General features: G+C 42.4%; 1 long non-coding RNA gene and 1 pseudogene across 1 annotated transcript; one reads left to right on the top strand and one right to left on the bottom strand.

Annotated features, from left to right (window-relative positions):
• Window positions 1-1,326: 1,326 nt before the first annotated feature.
• On the bottom strand, window positions 1,327-20,340 carry LOC134957045 (uncharacterized). Its single transcript, XR_010186408.1, has 2 exons — window positions 20,201-20,340; window positions 1,327-1,420 (listed from the first exon to the last, which is right to left on the bottom strand). It is a non-coding gene; the product is annotated as an uncharacterized LOC134957045 (long non-coding RNA).
• Window positions 4,970-5,088, top strand: LOC134963132 (5S ribosomal RNA; annotated as a pseudogene).
• Window positions 20,341-23,996: the final 3,656 nt, after the last annotated feature.

Below are 23,996 nucleotides of genomic sequence, written 5' to 3'. Positions count from 1 at the left end.
TTTTTTTATTTTTCTATTGACTGTTTTTTATGTGGGTGGTTCTCCATCCTATGGACTTTTACCGTTTGTATCAATAAATTTGTTTTTTATGGAAAACCTATGGATATATGCCTCTCGGGTGGATATAAGCTGAAAGGAGATATACCCTATTGAATACACAGTAAAAGATACCTTGATAGGAGCTACCTTCCACTTCAGAGTGTGAGTCTGGGTACGGAATTTCTTGGGATATTATACACACTAAAGATACCATTATGTGTTTGATTCCTGTCCTGCCTCTGTGAGTGTTGTGGTACGCATCCTTTGAGTGAACAATTCTTTATGGAAGGTCCTTTTTCTACATATGAAACCTAATCTGTTTGAGATTAAGAATACATGAAAGATACCTTGATATGTGTATACCTCTCTCTATCTATGTGAGTGGGGTACGCTCTGATTGAATTAATCTTCGGTGATATTATTTACATATCCCAGAACTTTCTACACAAATTTTGCGTTCTCTTCTTTTCCCTTGTTCTACTGAGCTCATATGTAATCGGAAGGGACGGAGGCATATGAACAGATGAACAGGAGGAAAATAGAAGACAAAAAGAAACCTTTATAGGAGTCACTTTACATCCTATTGTGTGAGTTCTGGTACGCTACCTGAAAGATACCCTGATGTACTTACCATCTGAATTGTTTCTGTGAGTTTTGGGGTACGCATCCCATGACTCCTGGTTTTTCACGAATCCCTTTTTCACTGTTTGGGTTTTACACATTGCGATAGAGCTTTACACACAAAGGGAATATAAGGAAGGACATAACTGGGTCCTTCCTTTTGGCATAAATTTTGTATTTAGGTACGTTTTGGTTTGGCCTTATAGAATTGTTTAAAAATTCTATAAAGGACGCTCTACACATTATTGTATTTCTGTATTTATTTTTTCACGGTAACACCGATGTACAAGAATTCTGGGAGGAGAAAAGACTGAGGGTCTACAATTTTTGAAAGATACCTTTATGAGAGTCATCCTTCTTCGGGCAGTGTGAGTTCGGGTACGCAGTACGCGACACCCTAAAGAAACCTAGATGTGTGTGCAATCTGCACTTTTTATGTGAGTCTGAGGGTACGCTCCCAGTCAGACTGCTCTTCACTATAGCACTTCACAGTATTGTCACATTGTAAGGTGAATTGAACACTGGATGACTGAAAGAGATAAAAGATACCTTTATGAGCACATACTACTCTGATTCTGTGTGAGTCTTGGTACGCTGGAGTTAAGACTACAATATAAAGACAATTAACATAGAACTTGATATAAATTAGAGAATACTACACATTGGTGTTTGTTATTTTTTATTTTCCATTTCACATTTTTGGAGTCCACGAAACAGAGATCAAGTCTTCAGAAGATCTTAAAGAAGGATTCATCAGCATCTAAGAATAAGAAAAAGAACAAAGGGACGTGTGTATATATTTATATATTGTTATTGCGCTGAGTGTGCAGTAGAGGCCTATCATTCTTGTATTATATTCTTTGTTTTAAATGTGGTGACATTTACCCGGGCCTTTTACACCTTAGCTGCATTGCGCCCAGCTAGTCATCTCTCCAAAACCCATTTGAATTTGGATTAGACAGAGTCCATTTGGGAATAAGAGGTGGAGACTTTACAAAAGAACTCCTTAAAAAAGAGTGCAAATGGACTTTTCGACTAGGTGCTCTGAAACCCCTAGGACTCAATGCAAACATCAATTATGGGGCTTTTCTTTAACAACCCTCTATATAAAGAACATGGGAATCCAACAAGTTTTCTCATACATATCTCTTCTCATAGGTTATGCCACTACACTCTTCTAATAAATTAGTGCCAAAACATGTTTTTTCTTTTGTTCTTTACACTACCCCAATACCTATCAAAAAAATCCCCCCCTCTTTTTTTTTTACCTTCCTCTTTTTTCCCACTTCTCCTATAGCAACCACTAGTAGAGGCATTCACACTCCTTTACAAATAACAATACACTCTACATACGAATGTATCCAGAGACAACACCTAGCTCAGCCCCTTCCTTTCACACAGTCCCTCACCTTCCATCATTCCCATGCCTGGTCTCTTCTCACCCCCCCAGACACCAACATGTATATGTATATATATATATATATATATATATATATATATAAGTATAATGGATCTTCTTACATATTCTTAAAGTGTCTGAATAACATATATTTCCTCATCACCTTTAACATTATAGCAATTTATATATTAATATTTTATTTTTCACAGTATTTCAGATCTATACTAAGAATATCTAATTTATTATATAATACTTAATTTTTCTGGTTAATATTGTCTTTATTTTTGTTACCTATGACCCATGTAAAAGCTGCTCAGTTACAGATTGAGGCTTTTATAGATTACTCCTGTACGAAATGTCTTTATTTTATTTGTAAGTTACCATTCTTACATGCCATCATGAGTCCCATCGATGCATTTTCCAAGGATTTATCTTAATTAATCCCTTCAAACCAATAGCCTTGCCAGTCGGGGTCACATACTAACACCAACAGCAAGTTTTTCCTTCATTTTTAGTTTATACATAGAATCGTAAGTGACGTTTTAATTCCAGCAGCCTGTTGTTGCCAGGCAACCTAAACCTACGTTCCTTGAACTAATGGATAGGTATGTGTACTTTACGATAGCCTCCGCCTACAGTTATTAACGCCTTCCATAATGGACTGCTTGATGTTGCCTGGCAACCCAAGCAGGAAGTCCTGTGAATTCCTTAACAGCTAGATTCGATGATGGCTTCTGCCCTCAGCTTTCAGCTTCCGCCTTTAGCCGCCGATGGATTGCACCTGAATGAGGAAGGGGCTGCGGTGCTGCCTATCCGTTTGATAGATAGACAGTGTCTAGTTACACAGTCAATAGATAGACACCATATATTAGACAGACATTAGGTCGACAGGGTCAAAAGGTCGACATGGAAAAGGTCGACAGGTCAAAAGGTCGACATGGTCAAAAGGTTGACATGAAAATGGTCGACATAAAAAAGATAGACAAATGTTTTTTTTTTTTAAATGTAACATGTTTTTGGATTATTTCATACTTTCTCTATCCATGTCGGCATAGAGTTGGTTATAAACCTTGTGGCGAGCGCAGCGAGCCACCGTGCCCGAAGCGTGGCGAGCAAAGCGAGCCCCGCGAGGGTATGCCTTTCTACAATTGGGGGTCCCAGATGACAAAACTATCCACACAAACCACAAAAAACATGGTGTCTACCTTTTTCATGTCGACCATTTCCATGTCGACCTTTTGACCTGTCAACCTTTTCCATGTCGACCTTTTGACTCTGTCGACCTAATGTCCATCTAACATATGGTGTCTATCTATTGACTGTCTAACTAGACACTATCTTTCATACCGGAACCGCTGTGCTGTGGGGAAGGATGTTTAGTAGGTTGGAGGAGCTTTTAAACTAGGAGCCTGAGGGGAGGGTTTAGTCAGAACAAACAGGGTCATGCAGCGAGAATAGTAAAGATGGTGGTAGTGAGATAAATGGGGGTGGAAAAGAGGGCGGGGGGGGGGGGGGGGGGGAGAGCAGCCGGCAAGGGTATTAGCATGGGTTCTAAAAAGGGTATTAACAAATGTATTGCAAAAACATTAACCAGCAACATCTATGTGTCATCTTTACAGCATATAGAAAAAGATGTATGTAGCATAAGGGAAAATACTTATGTCAGGGAGGAGAATTTAGGCTGAAACACTGGGATGATCAAAAAGACGAGTAAGGTGGGCAGTATTAAGTATAATGGAGGTAGAAAGGGAGCGAGAAGGACAGTCCGTAAGAGTAACTCTAGGGAGGCTCTAGTAAACCATGATAGGATACCTTTAAAAAAAAAAAAAAAAGCGGATAAGGGAACCACTAAAGTAAAATGTATGCCTGCAAACGCAATAAGTCTAGCAGGTAAAATGGGGGAATTGGAATTGTTAGCATCAAAGGCGGAGTATGATATTATAGGTATTACGGAAACATGGTGGGACGACTGTACAAATCATTGGTACGTCCGCACCTGGAATATTGTGTTCAGTTTCGGGCACTACTGTATAAAAAAGATGTCGGTGAACTCGAGAGGGTACAAAGGTGAGCTACTAAATTGATTAAAGGTCTAGAGGGACTGGATTACGAGGACAGGCTTACTAGGTTGAACATGTATACACTGGAAAAGAGGCGTCTAAGGGGAGACATTATTAATGTCTTCAAATATGTAAAGGGACACTACAAAGAGTTATCAGAGGAATTATTTATTATAAGAACTCTGTTTAGGACACGCGGGCACTCGCTGAGGCTGGAGGAGAGAAAATCCGCATGCAACGAAGGGAAGGGTTCTTCACTGTTAGGGCAATAAGGATTTGGAATTTCTTGGCAGGAAAGGTGGTAATGGTGGACACTGTAAATGCATTTAAAAGGGGATTGGATGAATTTCTGACTGAAAAGGATATCCAAGGTTACAACACTTAAAATTTTGAAGTTGTTAATCCGGGTGTAACATGATTTGTAGTTGTTAACTAGTCATAAAACATTCTTCAGCAGGTACATTAAAATCAACTCAACTTAATACAAAATACAGGTTGAACACGATGGGCATTTTGCCTGTTTTCAACCTCGAATACTATGTTACTATGTATTAATTGATATGTGATTGTGCATCAAACTATTTCATTATCTTATTTACTATCTCATTATTTTATTTACCATCTGCACTTATTCAGTGGACTCTCATCCACGATTCATGGACCAAATCCACCTAGGTGGATACTTCCATGTCTAACGTTGGACAGCAGATCGAGTACTTTACCTTTATTACTTCCTTATTATCAAAATTGATAACATCTACAATACAAAGATAGTTTACATTCATATTTCTGCTACCTTTCCTTCTTTTTTCGGTGCACTCTCATTGGTGTTGATTCGATTTCTGACACTCTCTACTACCATACCTCACTGAACATGCCCAATCTCGTCTGATATTGGAAGCCAAACAGTGGTGGGCTGGGTTAGTACTTTGAAGGGAGACCTGCTAAGAATACCTGGTGTTGTAGAGTCAGGTGTACTGTTTGGGCCTATATATGACGCAACACTAACAGCAGTATCACCACTTTTTCTCTTCATTACTGTCTGATTACCCTTTTTTTCAATAGCACAGTAACTCATATCACTGAGAGGCTGCGGATACATTCAGAGTAATATCTTTATGCTGGACACCCACAAAAATTGGGGTGAGGTTATCCGAGGTGTTTTTGACCTATTGTGGTCGTAATATATTCCCTGCTGATCTATGATGGTCTCATCAATACAGATCTATCTGTACTGGTCAAGGTGAAACAGATGTAGGACTGAGTGTGTCTACATCTCATTCTACGTTCTCTAATGACATTAGAGACCAGAACATTTGAACATTTAAAATTTGTATATTGGATTATTCAGTTGTGTGGTGGATATTGGTTTTGTTTTAATGTATAAGCAATACAAATTATTATTTTATCTTTTCTCATGAAATCTCATTAGTTGTTAAGAGTGTGCCCACACAAGAGCCTTCTTTTTCTCTCTCTTTTTTCTTGATGTTTAATACTGGCTCAGGGCGCACCACAAAGTGATAGTAATTTATGAATCTATTGGCAGGTAGGATTTCATCATTTTTGGTAAGTTCTCATCTAAATATATACTAGCAGACTTGTGCGGAATCACAACTTTCTATACTGCATGGTACATATAATCAAGTGCCCATGCAACCTATTGTATGTTGGTAAAACTATAGGGGCTTTAAAAGAAAGAATTGCCATGCATTGCTCTTCTATTAAAAAGGCTTTCTCTGTTGTAGATCCCAACACTCCTCCTGTTGCAAAACTTTTTCTTCTATAAATCATGCCATCAAAGATTTCCGCTGTATGCCTATTGACCATATTGCAACTTTAAGGCGTGGAGGAGATTGTAACAAATTATTACCGCAGTAGGAATGTTATTGGATCAATCGCCTCAATACTGTTCATGCTCATTGACTTAAGGAGGGACTACCTCAGTTGCTTCTTATGAATTATATGGATATTTTGTTTTCTATAATATAATAGCTGTGTGCTGTATATCACCGTTGCACTTTATCTCCTCAAGGAATTGTCCTTCTTGTTTCTTTTTCTCTCTCTGTTTTATTTGTATGTTCGTGTTTTAACCCCCATGTGCTTGCCTGTTAGCATCTGAATCCTCACCTATTTGCATACAGTAAATTTGGATATACTTTTTATATTTAAATATATTGGTTAAACTGTGATTGCTATGGGTGCCATGACAAATGTTTTGGTTTTATGGCTACCACTGCCTGTGTTATAGGGTTGCGGTGTATTAGCAAATGTAACCAATTATGTGATCCTTGTAGTCACGGCAACTTGCCCCTTCGTGGGATGTTATGGTGGTCATGGCAACCTGACGCCACTTCTGGTGACGGAGGCTGGTTTGCTACGGCCGCGTCATCCATGGGGATGCAGTTATGCTTCCGGCGGCCATATTGTTTTGATGTTGCAAATTACATCGTTTTCATGTTTTTGCATTTTGTCCGACACTTCCGCTTACCGTGTATACGGGCTGCGATGGACAGACCTTTACACTCTCTAATGTTGTATTTGATTGCCTTGGCAACATGATGCCATCTCTGCAATCGAACTTCCGAGAATACCTGCAGAAGGCGTTTGTGTACTTTACCAGGAGAGTCGAATTTATGTGCTTGTTTAGACAGATATATGGCGGTTGTTTTGTCAGTCTGTTTGTGGTTCATGATGAAGGTGCAGCACTATGATGAGTATATGCTGCTCTATGCCTTATTGCCTCATTGGTCTTTTGACTGGATTACATTTGCACTTTATGGTCATTGCTATAAAATTACATTTTAGCATTAACTACTGGATGCGCTAGATTATATATGTATAAACCCCATGGACCCTCCATTCTGTACCTGTTTCTGGAGTAGTCACATGTAAGTATCCTGATGGAAGTAAGAGGCACCATGAATGGTTTCATATAATATGCTGATATTCATTTACCTATGTTTGTTAAACTATGGATGTAAGCCTGGTGGCAGTGGCAAACGCAGGATTTGCATGGGGGGGGTTTCCAGAACTAGGTGGAGACAAGCACGGGGGTGGGAACTGAGGTGACCCAGTATATGCTGGGTCCGTAAAACTAGTGTGTCTGTGTGTGTGTTTGTGTATATATATATATATATATATCTACACATATATATATATACTGTATATACACCTATGTATATATTTATATACATATACACATAGCACATATATATATATATATATATACACACACACACACACACACATACAGTACACGTATATATACGCATGTATATATATATCATATGTGTGTGTTTATATGTATGTATGTATATATATACGTGTATATATGTATGCACAAATTGCACATGGATATATATGTACTATAATTAAAATAAAGTAAACTTTTATTAAGCACCTACAAGTGCCACCAGGCAGAAAGCAGGCTGCAGAGGACGCTAGACAGCCATTACTAATACTCATGCAGCAAAAAAAAATAAAAAAATAAAAAAAAAATTACATTTTTTTTTGGTGGAGGGGGGTTTCTGGGTGCTCGGAACCCCCCCCCCCCCCCCCCCCTGGGTGCGCCACTGGGTGGTTATGTTATGTGAAACAATATATTTACTTATGTGATGATCAGGGGTGGATTTGGATGGAAAACCAGTTGGGAAATTTCTGTAAGCAGCCCTAAAGGCCCATACTCACAGAGAGATTTCTGCAAGAGATGTGTTCTGAGCAATTTATCACGGGAGATGTCCCTTGAACATCCCGGTGTCTAGATCTCCCATACACACGTGAGATCTGTGTTGAGCAATCTGTGCTGAGCAATCTGTGCTGAGCAATCTGTGCTAAACAAAAAAAAAACCTATTTAAATAGTGGGTTGGTATTATAGTGAGGGGGGTGGGGAGAGTGTGTCTTTTTCTAAACAAAAAAAAGACCTTTTTAAATAGTGGGTTGGTATTATAGGGGAGGGGAGGGTGTGTCTTTTTCTGTTGTGTCCGCATCTCTCCTCCTACAAAAAGTGGATCTCTATATTATAACTATAAAGGTTATTTTAGCATAGTCTTGATGGCTATAGTTAATGCCAACTATGAGTTCATATTTGTGGATGTGGGGAAAAATGGAAGAGCATCCGATGGCGGATCAATCAAAGATACTGTGTTTTATGAGAGGCTGCTTTGCAACCAATTAGACCTACCGAAAGCTGAGGACTGCATGCATGGCTTGAATTATGTGTTTGTGGCAGATGAAGCCTTTGCTCTGCACGAGCACATCATGAAACCCTACCCACAAAGGAACTTATCCAAGGAGAAACGCATTTTTAATTATCGGCTCTCAAGGGCCCGCCGCATAGTTGAAAACGCATTTGGGATCTTGAGTAGTAGGTTCAGAATTTTCCACTCTGCTATTGGCCTAAGGGTGGATAAAATAGACTGGGTTGTGTTGGCCTGCTGTGTTCTACACAATTATCTAAGGCGTAAGACTGGCCCAAAATGCCCCCCATCTACTACTCCGGCTAACAACCCTGATGTGGACTCTGCCAGGCTGCCTGCTCAGGCCGACAACTCTGATGTGGACTCTGCCAGGTTGCCTGCTCAGGCCGACAACTCTGATGTGGACTCTGCCAGGTTGCCTGCTCAGGCCGACAACTCTGATGTGGACTCTGCTAGGTTGCCTGGACTTGAAAGGCCACAGTCCACACCTAATCCCACTTTAAAGGCTAGAAAGGTCAGGGACGACTACCTGACCTTTTTTAATGGAGTAGGTGCAGTGGATTGGCAAGACTCCTACATTTAACTGCTTTTATGTTTGATAGACATTACATATGCTTGATTGGTTTTATATTTTATTGTATTTTTTTTATTTATTTCCAAAATAAAAATGTATCTTGTTTTAAACTTCTGTTGTCAGAGTATGTACCTGTGTGTGTTTTGCATGTATATTAAAAAACAACGTAGCCATGAGGAACTCTGGGGTCAGGTATACCCAGGACACTTCACGACTGCGTCGTTTTTTGTGGGGGATAAGTGAGGACTAATGGGATCCAACAGTGTGAACCAAGTCAGGCATACCTGTGTGTGCCATCACCCCTGTGTTCCGTCCCAGTCACTGTATCACCTCTGTGTCTGAGGGGGCGCAAATTTACAGTTTGCAGGAGGGCGCCGGACACCATAGCACTGGCCCTGGGAATCAGTATGATATCCCGGCAGCAGGCATCCCGACAGTCATAATCCCAACGTCGGGATGGCGGCCACCGGAATGCCGGCAGCGGCTCGAGCGCAAAGAAGCCCCTTGTGGCTCGCTTTGCTTGCCAAATTTTTAGTCTCCCTCTATGGGTGTCATGGACACCCACAGGGGGAGAATATGTCAGGATTGTGGCTATTGGGAACCCGACGCAGAGATCTTAACCGCATCCCTCTGTAATAAATGTCCCCTTTAACAGTACCTTGAAGGTAGGATTGTCCTCACTTATCTCCCCTTAAAAAAAAATTTTTTTAAGGGGGGATAAGTGAGGACAAATTTGGTCCAACAGCATTCCTATCATAACTCCCCCAAAAATTAAAAATATAATGATAAACCATAAAAAATACACAACACTTCTTTTTTGTTTTGAAAATAATTTACTTATAAAAATATATTAATTTTTAACACTTATGCAACTGGATTCATCGATAAGAATGACCAATATCCCAACGTTCAAAAGTCCAGGACAAAAAACCGACACTATGGTAACTATGAACAACATAAAAGAGTCGAGGAAACATGGAACAATTTGTCCAACGGAAACTAAAAAACTAATAAAAAAAATTATAATTTAATAATTGAAAAAAGTAGCCTCGTCCTCTGGGGGGAGCTGTGTACTCAGCATTGCTGAGTACAATCCAGTGGACAAAGTGCTGGTGGGAGGAGTGGGCAGAGTGGGTGTTCGACCCCCCTGGAGGGAGAATAAAATAGTGTGGTGCGCCACCGTGCCCGTAGCGTGGTGAGCGCAGCGAGCCCGCAAGGGGCTCATTTGCGCTCGCCACACTGTCGGTAAGCCGGCGGCCGGCCTCCCGGCGCCGGTATGCTGGTCGCCGGCAGATCGTAGTGAACCCCCCCCACACGGCTGTTAATACAACTCACACAAGTGCCCAGTTAACATCAATAATAATGGTCTCCCCCCCCCCCCCCCCACCGGCTAGTAGTACATTAATAATAATGGTGTCACCCCACCCCCCGGCTGTAAATACATACAGCCCAGTTAACATCAATAACGGTGCCCCCCCGCCCCTCCCCCGCTGGTAGTATATTAATAATAACAGTGTCACACCCAGCCCCCCCCCCCCCCACCCCGGCAGTACATTAATAATAACAGTGTCACCCCCCCCCCCCCCCCCCCGGCAGTATATTAATAATAACAGTGTCACACACACACACTCCCCCCTGTAAATACATGCATGAAAATGGTGTGTGTGTGTGTCCCCTCACGGCTGTTAATACAGCCCGGTCGATAACAAAGGGCTCAGCGCACCGCACGCAAACACACCCCCCCCCCCCCCCGGCACCCATCAATGCCGTTTATGCTGCCCACAGCGCACCCGTTGGCACTTACCGTTTTGCTGCTGCCTCTGCTGCTGACGTGCGTTGCGCTGGCTGGCTGTAGCTGGTGTGACTCTAGTCTGTGGTGGTGAAGCAGGAGACGGAGACGGAGGCGGGACCAGCAGAGGAAGAAGACGAAGGCGGGACCAGGAGAGGCAGGAGGCGGAGGTTGGACCCGGCAGAGGACGGAGTGGCAGAGGAGAGTGACGTACATCGCTGTAGCACGTCGCTTATTCTGTACACACGAGCGATGTGCTAAGCGACTGTACTAGATTTTGCCTGCATGCAGGCCAATCTACAATCAGCGATAGCGATGCGCGGGGCTGCGCATCGCTATCGCTTTATGGCATACACACTGAGATATGTATGCTTAATTTCTAAGCAATCTAGTCAGATTGCTTAGATTTTAAGCACAGATCTCTCCGTGTGTACCCCCCTTAAGAGAGGTGGGGTGAGTTGAGGTGGTGGAGTTTGTTGAGGGGTTTGGGGTTGGAATACTCCCTCCTCAGAGGGCCTGATTTTGAGTTGGGGGTGTGGTCATGTAAAAGCGGGTGTGTCCTTAAGAGGGCAGGGGCAGTGAGGCAGACTGGGGTGGTGAGCACTTCATCACCTTCCTGAGTCCCTTCCTCTGCCTGTCAACACCATACTCAGCCCTTCATACCTTCCTCACCCCTCAATACCTTTGTAAATGTTTGGGTAATGTTGAAGGGCCTATAAGCAGCATTTCCAGTCTACACTGTTATTGCCACAACATATTATAGCCATGGGCTCATGCTCACAGTATTGGCATACCTTCCAACTTTGTGGCCAAAGAAAGTTGGACTCTGGTGCGGCATAGCCGCACCTGTCCAGAAAAGGGTGTGTGGCCACAGTAATGGGGCGTGGCTTCATGGTAATGCCACTGCCGCAGGCCACGTCCCCCCATATACTGTCACTATGAGGGCATGACCAGCACTCTGTGAGCTGCTGGCTATGCCCCGAGTCCCTCTTATCTCCGTGAATAGATGCTGTGCGCATCTTTTCACCGCTGCTCTGCTAAACAGCAGCGAGTGACCGGAGCCTCCCAACTGCCCCCCACCCCCACCCCACCATGGGACATTGCGTTCCGTGGGTGGGAGAGCGGGACAGTCCCAAAAACAAAGGACTGTCCCACGAAAATCGGGACAGTTGGGAGGTATGGTATTGGTCCTTCCTTATTCTGACTGTACAGATGTAAATAATGCCTGACACCAGGACTAATTCAGCCATGATTCCAGTGCACTGCACTACCGTACATTATACTAGCACCAATGTGGCTGCATAGTCCCACAGCACATCTTCTCTATGCATCTATACACAGAGCCGCCCCCCAGCCTGCACACCCATACACCCATTTCCCAGCAAGGTCCTTGTGGGAGACGCTGGAGATAGCTCGTCAGCTCAATGAGATCTTGTCTTATGGACGCCACCATCTTGCTCACCTGCCCTTAACACACCCTTTCAATTTACTCCCCTCCTCTAAAGAATGGTAAATACACCAATTACTGCGCAGTTAGGCGTTTTATCGCAGCCCTTGTACACCTTGGAAACGAGCACTGTGTTTGATTTTGAACATGAAGCTATGTGGTGTATTGGTACACTCTGGGCACTGAACAAAGCTCCTGGATTTCTCACAGAGAAACACAAATTATATTAAAAAGACATGTTTATTCTTAAAATTTCACAATAAAATTTGATCACAATAAACTGTTCAAAAACATGAAAAATTACTGTAAAAAAAACATGATTTTAATACCTACCAGTAAATCCTAGTCCGTAGAGGATGCTGGGGTCCATTTTAGTACCATGGGGTATAGATGGGTCCTTTGGGAGCCACTGGCACTTTAAGAGTTTAATAGTGTGGGCTGGCTCCTCCCTCTATGCCCCTCCTACCAGACTCAGTCTAGAAGCTGTACCCGAGGAGACGGACATACTTCGAGAGAAGGAAATACAAAGATAGTGGTGAGGTTCACACTTAACCAAAGAAACCATGCCAACAAGCATGAACATGAAGCAAACACATGCTAACCAGCATGAAAAAGAACAGCAACAGCTGAACCAATACTTAACAAGTAACACTGCAGGAAAATGAATCACTGAGCGGGCGCCCAGCATCCTCTACGGACTAGGAGAAAAGGATTTACTGGTAGGTATTAAAATCCTGTTTTCTATTACGTCCTAGAGGATGCAGGGGTCCATTTTAGTACCATGGGGATGTACCAAAGCTACCAGTACGGGAGGGCGAGTGCTGAGGTTCCTGCAGAACTGATTGACCAAACTTCAGGTCTTCAGAAGCCAAAGTGTCAAACTTGCAGAACTTAGCAAACGTGTCTGACCCTGACCAAGCAGCTGCTCCGCAAAGCTGAAGAGCCGAGAGACCCAAGGCAGCCGCCCAGGAAGAACCCACCTTACGAGTAGAGTGGGCCTGTACAGATTTTGGAACCAGCAAACCTGCCGTGGAATAAGCATGCTGGATAGTAAGCCTGATCTAGCGAGCAATCGTCTGCTTAGAAGCAGGACACCCAATTTTATTGGGACCATTAAGTACAAATAATGAGTCCGATTTCCCGTGACGAGTTGTCCTCTTCACATAGACCTTCAAAGCTCTCACAACATCCAAGGACTTTGAAGTAGCCGAGGTGTCAGTAGCCACTGGTACCACAGTAGGTTCGTTGATATGAAACGCCGACACAACCTTTGGAAGAAATTGCTGACACATTCTGAGCTCAGCTCTATCCTCATGAAAAACCAAGTACGGCCTCTTGTGAGACAATGCCCCCAAGTCTGACACACGCCTTAAAGATGCCAAAGACAACAGTGTGACAGCCTACCACGTAAGAAACTTAATGTCTACCTCCTGTAAAGGCTCGTACCAATCCGATTGCAGGAACTGCAACACAACATTAAGATCCTAAGGTGCAGTAGGAGGCACAAAAGGTGGTTGGATGTGCAGAACCCCTTTCTAGAATGTTTGAACCTCAGGGAGAGCAGCCAATTGTTTCTGGAAGAAAATGGACAAGGCCAAAATCTGGACTTTTATGGAGCCCAAGCGAAGGCCTACATCCACACCTGCTTGCAGAAAGAGGAGAAAACGTCTGAGTTGAAACTCCACCGCAGGAAACCACTTGGATTCACAAAAAGATACATACTCTTTCCAAATGCGATGGTAATTTTTGGACGTTACTCCCTTCCTAGCTTGGATCAGAGTAGGAATTACTTTGTGCGGAATGCCCTTCCGAGCTAAGATCTGGCGCTCAACTTCCATGCCGTCAAATGTAGCCGTGGTAAGTCTTGATAGACAAACGGCCCCTGTTGTTTAGTTCCAGAATGTTTATCGGAATGATGGCTTCCTGACTTGACCACTTTCCTTGGAAGTTTTCCCCTTGGGTGACTGCTCCCCAACTTCTGAGGCTTGCATCCGTGGTTAGAAGGATCCAATTTTGAATCCCGAACCTGCGACCCTAGAGCAGGTGAGAAGTCTGTAGCCACCAAAGGAGTGAAATTCTGGCATCCTCTAGGCCGTAAGAGAAATAATGATAAAAAAGCATATGAAAGCACAGTGGATTTAAATTTGTGAGAACCATATGTAATGAATGAAATTCCATACAGATGATATTGCACTACTGAGTATGGCTATGGACTGAGGGTGTTCCTTAGATGTAGTATAGGATGAGTCTCACCATGCATTGATGCTACGGTGGGCTGGCTGATGTATCAGGCAAGGTCCTGGGCTGGAATGCTCAGCACCACCGCAGACTGCTTATCCAGACCATCCAAAAGGAACCGCTCCTCCTTCGTCCCAGCAAACGAGAGCACAAAGTCCAAACGATGCGTTTCGGTGTCAAGCACCTTTTTCAAGAATGGATACTGTGCTCCTTCTCCATTTGGTTTATAAACCCTACTGAATTAATCTTAATTAGCTTCTAATTGCACTACTTCCGGCCCACTTCCGCCGGAAGTGACATGTATATCGTCCATCGTTCCCCAATGTGTCTGTTTTTTAGGGAGGAGCATTTTTTTCCGATCTGTTTTGCCGGAACCGGAAGTGATGCTGTGCGTTCCACTGGTCACTTCCGGTTGTGTTCCACTGCGGACAATACTTTTTCTCCTCATTCCCTTCAGATAGTGCTGATTTGTATAAATAGATGATGAATGAAATCCTCCATAGTATGGCTTGATAGATTTAGATGCGTCTCCCATTATTCAAGGTGCCGGTCCATTTGCCATTTTGGGGATGGGCACATTCTCTTTCATCCCACTCACTTTACACATCGGATCTCCATCTTGGAAGTGGGAATACCTATTTTCCCTCTGTTACTGATGTGAATTGTTGTTTTTCCAATGGTACCACATAGAAACAATCGGAAGGAAGTTTTCTTACTCATTCCTTAGTATTCCCACATAGTCCATCCCTTGAAATGAGTCAGGATTTGCTCTTAACTTGTCTTTCCTCTGAATGTCATATGTGGAAATAAAAAACAACTAAACACTGAAATGAAATGAATGGATATGCTAATCAAATAAAAAAGTAAAGAATTAGACCTTGAGCTAAATCATACCAAAAGTTACTCTAAAAAACATTTTAATTCAAAGTCTACATTGTGACCATTGGGTTTCATAGACTCTATCTCAAAAATCTCATTTAATTTTTTACCAATGTTTTTTCAATATTTTTATTTTTCCAATTGGCCTGTACTTGTTGAGTCCCTACAAAACGTTTATTTATTTATTTATTTATTAACAGTTTCTTATATAGCGCAGCAAATTCCATTGCGCTTTACAATTTGAAATAACAACAACAAACTGGGTGATAACAGTCATAGAGGTAGGAAGGCCCTGCTCGCAAGCTTACAATCTATAGGGAAATAGGCATATGTACACAAGGAAAGGTGCTATCTATTGCATAGAATGAGAAGACATGTGAGGATGTGTGTGGACTGTACAGAGTGGATGTAATTTGATAGGAAGGTTTATGAAAGTTATGTGGGTGGTTCAGGAATTTGATACGCTTGCCTAAGAGGTGAGTTTTGAGGGAACGCTTGAAGGTTTGGAGACTAGAGGAGAGTCTTAGTGTGCGTGGTAGGGCATTCCACAGAGTGGGTGCAGCCCGATGAAAGTCCTGCAGTCGTGAGTGGGAGCGAGTAATGAGTGTGGATGAGAGACGCAGGTCTTGTGAAGAGCGAAGAGGTCGGGTTGGGAGATATTTTGCGATAAGCGAAGTGATGTACGTTGGTGTAGTTTGGTTAATGGCCTTGTGTGTGAGTAAAAGTTTTTATATTGAATGCGGTAGAGTACAGGTAACCAATGTAGGGACTGACAGAGTGGATCTGCAGACGATGAACGTCTAGCGAGGAAGATAAGCCTCGCCGCTGCATTCAGAATGGATTGTAGTGGTGAGAGTCTCGTTTTGGGAAGACCAGTTAGGAGACTATTGCAATAATCAATGCGGGAGATAATGAGAGCGTGGATTAGAGTTTTAGCAGTGTCTTGTGTAAGGTATGGTCGTATTTTGGATATGTTTTTTAGATGCATGTAACATGATCTTGAGACAGATTGAATGTGGGGAACAAAGGACAGATCAGAGTCAAGGATGACACCTAGGCAGCGAGCTTGTGGGGTAGGGTAGATAGTCGAGTTTTCAACAGTGATAGAGATATGAGGTTGGTACCTACTATTGGCTGGTGGAAAATAAGATTTTAAACCTACCGGTAAATCTTTTTCTCGTAGTCCGTAGAGGATGCTGGGGACTCCGTAAGGACCTTGGGGAATAGACGGGCTCCGTTTGAGGTGGCGAGATGTCATCCAGGATGAGATGGCAGAAAGGCATTCAGTGACACGGTCCAGTACAGATAGGGACAAGTCAGGGGAGGATAGGTAGATTTGAGTATCATCTGCGTACAGATGATACTGAAAACCAAAAGAGCTGATTAGTTTACCAAGAGATGAGGTATAGATAGAGAAAAGCAGAGGACCCAAAACTGAGCCTTGCGGTACTCCAACTGAAAGAGGTAGCGAAGAGGAGGTAGATTCAGAGAAGCGAACACTGAAGGAGCGATTAGATAGGTACGATAGGAACCAAGAAAGGGCTGTGTCTTTAAGACCTAGGGATTGTAGTGTCTGTATGAGAAGAGAGTGGTCTACAGTGTCAAATGCAGCAGATAGATCTAGAAGAATAAGTAGTGAGTAGTGGCCTTTAGACTTTGTAGTGACCAAATCATTAACCACTTTAGTCAGTGCTGTCTCTGTGGAATGTTGGGAACGGAAGCCTGACTGAAGTGGGTCCAACAAAGTGTATGAGTTAAGAAAGTGTGTGAGTCGAGTGTAGGCAAGTCTCTCAAGTAGCTTAGAGAGACAAGGGAGCTGAGAGATAGGGCGGTAGTTTGAGAGAGCATTAGGGTCAGAATTTTGTTTTTTTTAAATGGGAGTAATCACTGCATGCTTGAAGAGTGAAGGAAAAATACCAGTAGAGAGAGAGAGAGATTACAGATGTTAGTTAAGGTAGGGATGAGCACCAGAGACAGAGCTTTACTTATTTGTGAGGGTAAAGGATCAAGAGGAGAGGTAGTAGAGAAGCAGGATGAGAAGAGTGATGATACTTCATCTTCATTTGTGGGATCAAATGAAGAAAGAGTGCCAGAGGGTTCAGGTAAAGAATGGAGCAGGTCACTGGCTGCCGAAGAGCATACCATTTCATCTCGGATCTTATCAATCTTCTGAAGCAAGATCCTGTGCCTTGATAGTGGCTGGTGGGGTAGGTGCGGGAGGATTCAGAAGTGATTTAAATGTATTAAAGAGTCGTTTGGGGTTAGAGGCTTGAGCAGAGATAAGAGTTTGGAAATATGTTTGTTTGGCAGTGTCCAGGGCATTTTTATAAGAATGGTAGACTGTCTTATATGTGAGGAAGTCACTTGAAATACGAGATTTACGCCACTGATGTTCAAGTTTTCATGTGAGTTTTTGTAGTTGTCTTGTTAATTTGGAGTACCATGGTTGACATCTAGGCCTACGTGGAGTGTGATGGGTAGCTGGAGCCACTTCATCAAGGGCTAGTTCTAGAGTCTCATTAAGGTGTGATACAGCCATCTCGGGAGAGGTGAATGCAGAAATAGGTGAAAGCAGTTGTTGGAGTGAAGTGGAAAGTTCTTGAAGATTAATTGTGTTAATATTTCTGCGAGTTTGAGGAAGATTGGAGAACTTCCGCAACACAGGGTTTGAATTAACAGAGGAGAGCATGCAGGTGATAAGGTTGTGATCTGAGAGGGGGAAAGGAGTGTTAGTGAGTTCAGAGATGGAGCATAGTCTGGTGAATACTAGATCAAGGCAGTGGCCCGCCTGATGAGTAGAGGAGTCAGTACATTGGGAGAGGCCAAGAGAGGAGGTTAGAGAGAGTAGTTTGGAGGCATGCGCAGCAGATTTTGGACAATCAATAGCAATATTGAAATCACCCATGATAATGGTGGAGATGTCTGAGGATAGGAAGTGAGGGAGCCAGGCAGAAAAATCTTCCAAAAATTGTTTTGGATGCCCAGGTGGGCGGTAGATAGCTGCAACACGCAGAGAGAAAGGAGAGTAAACCCTAATGGAATGTACTTCAAATGATGTAAATGTGAGTGATGGAACCTGTGGTAGAACAGTATATGCAAAAGATTGGGAAAGTAAAAGTCCAACTCCTCCTCCTTTATGATTATCGGGTCTGGAGGTGTGTGTAAAGTGGAGACCACCATGTGCCAGTGCTGCAGGGGAGGCTGTGTCAGATTGTGTGAGCCAGGTTTCTGTTATAGCCAGCAGATTGATGTTGTTAGATATGAAGAGGTCATGGATGGATGTTAATTTGTTACAAACAGAGCGTGATGGAAGACATGTGATGTTTATGAGGTTAGCTGTATTTCTATGTTGCTGTGAATCAGGTGAATGCGAGTTTTCTTTTTCACATTTGTTGTGGTTATGAAGAAAATGATCTGAAAGTGGATGTGTGGTTAACCCTTTTTTTATATTGTAAACATGTTCTGATGACCTTTTTTTTAATTGTGTAGAGGTTTTGCCTATATAAATGAGTCCCTACTTGCATTCCAACAAGTAAATTACATTTCTTGAATGACAAGTGATGAACTAATTTATCTTGTATTTTTTCCCATTAGCCTTAAATTCTGTTATTTTCCTTTCTATATTTTTTTGGTAGTAGTCCTATACATGAGGCAATCACCGCACCTATGGAATCCTTTGGTACGGTTCTTTCTGGTAGTATTTTCCGGAAGACTACTGTGAACTAAACTATTTTGGAGGGACTTGGCTTTTCTATATATAAAGAAGGGTTTGGTTGGAAGGTGACCGCCTAAAATGGGGTCATCCAATAACAGTTTCCAATTTTTTTCTAAAAATCTGTTCAACTTTTTTATGATGAGCCCCATATTTGGTTATGAAAGCCCATTCATGGTTGGTTTTGTTCTTCTTATCTTTTTCTACTATAAGTTCTGCTCTATCTATATCATCAATTTTGTTTCCTTGCTTCCTGTAGAATATTTCCCTGGTAACCCTTTTCTTCAAATCTAGATGAAATTTCTTCAATTTGTACTTGTAGCACATCTTCCTACGTACAATTTCTCTTCAGACGTTTATATTGTCCAAGGGGAATGTTTTGTAACCAACGGATATGGTGCTCGCTGTTCATTGTGATGTAGGAATTGGAGTCTGTAGATTTCCTGTGTGTCTTTGTGCATATGGCTCCATTTTCAATATATATAACCAAATCGAGGAAGGTGAGTTCCCTCTTACTGATACTAAAAGTAAATTGTATATTAAACTCATTTTGATTGAGTTTGTCACAAAATATTTTAAGGCAATCCTCATCTCCCCTCCATATGAAAATGTATTTTTCATATGGAGGAGAGATGAGGATTCCCTTAAAATAGTTTGTGACAAACTCAATCAAAATGCCAGCCAGCCTACCGCAGCACCAATGCATGGTGAGACTCATCCTATACTACATCTAAGGAACACCCTCAGTTCACAGCCATACTCAGTAGTGCGATATCATCTGTATGGAATTTCATTCATTACATATGGTTCTCACGAATTGAATTCCACTGTGCTTTCATATACTTTTTTATCATTATTTTTTACAGTAATTTTTCATGTTTTTGAACAGATTTATTGTGATAAAAAAAATTGTGAAATTTTAATAACATGTCTTTTTTATATAATTTGTGCTTCTCTGTGAGAAATCCAGGAGCTTTGCTCTGTGCCCAGAGTGTACCAATACACTAAGTAGCTCCAATTTATACCCCTCTGCCGGGTGGAGAGGAGGGTGACGTGGGCCACTTGTTCTGCAGCTGCTTGGTGCCGCGGGCAGTGAGAGAGAAACAAAATTAACAGCGGTACTCCGGGACTTTAGAGTAGCAAAAAGGTAGTTGTATAAAACCAACACAGGTGCATGAAATCCAACGTTTCAGGGCTCTCAGCCCCTTTGTCAAGGTGAGTGCAAAAAACAATACAGTGTCTTACCTTAAATAGGAGAGAGAAGTCCGTCAGTGCACAACGGAAGGACGTCCCCAACATCACCGTCTCCACTGAGGGCCCGCTACTTACGCATCTCCTCCGTCAGGTTGCTTATGGGAGCAGTCGGAGCAAGCGCAGAGAGGCTGGGGCTGTCAGAAAACAAAAACATAAGTGTGTGTATAAAAAAGCTACAGAAACCTACGGTCTCCATAATTATTACAAATTATTACAATGATACACAGTATCCACAATGTAGTAAGAGGCTGTAAAGGGAGCAGGAGAGAGAACTAAATTGCGAGATAGGTAAACACACAAGCACGTGCAGTCATCAGATACTCACAAAGGTAAACAAGATACAGGGTGGTCACATACTGGCTGGGAGTAATTAGATTGAATACACTGGCCCAGAAATTGGAAATGCATACCTATACTATGGCATGCCTTAAGGAAACTGTATTACAGGTTGAGTATCCCATATCCAAAATGCTTGGGACCGGAAGTATTTTGGATATCGGATTTTTCCATATTTTGGAATAATTGCATACCATAATGAGATATCATGGTGATGGGACCCAAGTCTAAGCACAGAATACATTTATGTGTTATATACATCTTATACACACAGCCTGAAGGTCATTTTAGCCAATATTTTAATAACTTTGTGCATTAAACAAAGTGTGTGTATATTCACACAATTCATTTATGTTTCATATACACCTTATACACGCAGCCTGAAGATCATTTAATACAATATTTTTAATAACTTCGTGTATTAAACAAAGTTTGTGTACATTGAGCCATCAGAAATCAAAGGTTTCGCTATCTCACTCAAAAAATTCTGTATTTCGGAATATTCCGTATTTCGGAATATTTGGATATGGGATACTCAACCTGTACTAGGACTAAATTATAGATTGGTCCAGACATGGACACAAAACAAAGTCAGATTATCACCGGGAACATATGATCCCGAGAAGGTTCAGAGTTAAAAATACACCTACCCTAGGCAGATACAATTCTGAGTTCTGCAAAAAATGGATTGGTAAATTGAATAAGTTATTAAAAAAGTCTATATATATATATATATATATATATATAACCATATATATATATATATATATATATATATATATATAGAACCCAGCGCTCCTACATAAACTTTACTACTCCACCAGTTGTTGCTTATTTCATTTAACCTTATAAATCTGTTTTATTTCACAGTATATTGTAAGTTGCTGCTCCCATAGGTAGTACTGTTCTACCAATAGCAAACCAATTTTTAGAGATAATAACACTTATTATCAAGGGAGCGCAAAAGTAAAATATACAGATTCTTTATTATTAAAAAACATATAAACAGAAAAAACCCACATTCAATAAATACATTGGAGTCAATACACAAACACCACTATCTAAATCTATATGAAAACTGATATATCTATTTCATGTTGCCCTTTGTAACAACGGAAATTGTCTATTTAAAATGTCCAAGAAATCCTTATGGATGTAGCTGCTGTATATTTAAAATCGTTACTTTCCAATAGTAGTTGATACTTAAAGTTCCTTCTGTGGAAAATCAGCAACAATTGTAGCCACCGCCTCTATTTAATATTACTATAGCTGAAAGTTCATATATAACTCACGTGAGTATTAGAGGTTAGCAGGGGGAGAGCGCTGTGTCAGTTGGTCAATCACAGCGGTATGCTACGACCCCCACTAGTCGCGGCTGGATCTTATTGACACTCGCGGAATGAATGTTTCGGATGGGGTAGAGACCTCCTTTGCTCAGCCTTAGATTGCTTTTTCCTCCCAACTGCCGTCTTAGCAATGGACCTCCGCCGCAGTGTAGCTTGTTGTAAACGGGCTTAAGATGGCAGCATTCAGAATGTCCGGTAAAGCACCTTTCTTACGCGTTTCTCCGCTATTATCCGAGAGCGGTTTCGTCAGAGGATACACCAACAGCCTAACGGGCTCTTTTTAAACTACACTGGACCAATAGCATTACTAATTAATTAATTGCATGCATTCATGTAATGACTCCCATATGTTTTAGCATGCTAATTACACATATAAGCAGCACTCACAGTCTATCATAGTTAAAAATAAGCAACATGGTGGTTTAAAATAAGAATTTACTCACCGGTAATTCTATTTCTCGTAGTCCGTAGTGGATGCTGGGAACTCCGTAAGGACCATGGGGAATAGCGGCTCCGCAGGAACTGGGCACAACTAAGAAAGATTTAGGACTACCTGGTGTGCACTGGCTCCTCCCTCTATACCCCTCCTCCAGACCTCAGTTAGGATAATGTACCCGGAAGAGCTGACACAATAAGGAAAGGATTTTGGAGTCCCGGGTAAGACTCATACCAGCCACACCGTATAACTCGTGATACTATACCCAGTTAACAGTATGAAAAATAACAGCCTCTCAACAGATGGCTCTAAACAATAACCCTTTAGTTAGGCAATAACTATATACAAGTATTGCAGACAATGCGCACTTGGGATGGGCGCCCAGCATCCACTACGGACTACGAGAAATAGAATTACCGGTGAGTAAATTCTTATTTTCTCTGACGTCCTAGTGGATGCTGGGAACTCTGTAAGGACCATGGGGATTATACCAAAGCTCCCAAACGGGCGGGAGAATGCGGATGACTCTGCAGCACCGAATGAGCAAAAGCAAGGTCCTCCTCAGCCAGGGTATCAAACTTGTAGAACTTAGCAAACGTGTTTGAACCCGACCAAGTAGCAGCTCGGCAAAGTTGTAAAGCCGAGACCCCTCGGGCAGCCGCCCAAGAAGAGCCCACTTTCCTCGTGGAATGGGCTTTTACAGATTTAGGATGCGGCAGTCCAGCCGCAGAATGTGCAAGTTGAATCGTACTACAGATCCAGCGAGCAATAGACTGCTTTGAAGCAGGAGCACCCAGCTTGTTGGGCGCATACAGGATAAATAGCGAGTCAGTTTTCCTGACTCCAGCCGTCCTGGAAACATAGATTTTCAGGGCCCTGACTACGTCCAGCAACTTGGAATCCTCCAAGTCCTTCGTAGCCGCAGGCACCACAATAGGTTGGTTCAAATGAAAAGCAGATACCACCTTAGGAAGAAATTGGGGACGAGTCCTCAATTCTGCCCTATCCATATGGAAAATCAGATAAGGGCTTTTACATGACAAAGCCGCCAATTCTGACACACGCCTGGCCGAAGCCAAGGCCAACAGCATGACCACTTTCCACGTGAGATATTTTAGTTCCACGGTTTTAAGTGGCTCAAACCAATGTGACTTAAGGAAATCCAACACCAAGTTGAGATCCCAAGGTGCCACTGGAGGCACAAAAGGGGGCTGAATATGCAGCACTCCTTTAACAAACGTCTGAACTTCAGGCAGTGAAGCCAGTTCTTTTTGGAAGAAAATCGACAGAGCCGAAATCTGGACCTTAATGGAACCTAATTTGAGGCCCATAGTTACTCCTGACTGTAGGAGGTGCAGAAATCGACCCAGCTGAAATTCCTCCGTTGGGGCCCTTCTGGCCTCACACCACGCAACATATTTTCGCCATATGCGGTGATAATGGTTTGCAGTCACCTCCTTCCTAGCTTTAATCAGCGTAGGGATGACTTCCTCCGGAATGCCCTTTTCCTTCAGGATCCGGCGTTCAACCGCCATGCCGTCAAACGCAGTCGCGGTAAGTCTTGGAACAGACAGGGTCCCTGCTGCAGCAGGTCCTGTCTGAGTGGCAGAGGCCATGGGTCCTCTGAGATCATTTCTTGAAGTTCTGGGTACCAAGCTCTTCTTGGCCA

The sequence above is a fragment of the Pseudophryne corroboree genome, chromosome 9, assembly GCF_028390025.1.
Source record: "Pseudophryne corroboree isolate aPseCor3 chromosome 9, aPseCor3.hap2, whole genome shotgun sequence".
NCBI lineage: Eukaryota > Metazoa > Chordata > Amphibia > Anura > Myobatrachidae > Pseudophryne > Pseudophryne corroboree.
This window is presented reverse-complemented; position numbering and strand designations above follow the sequence as displayed.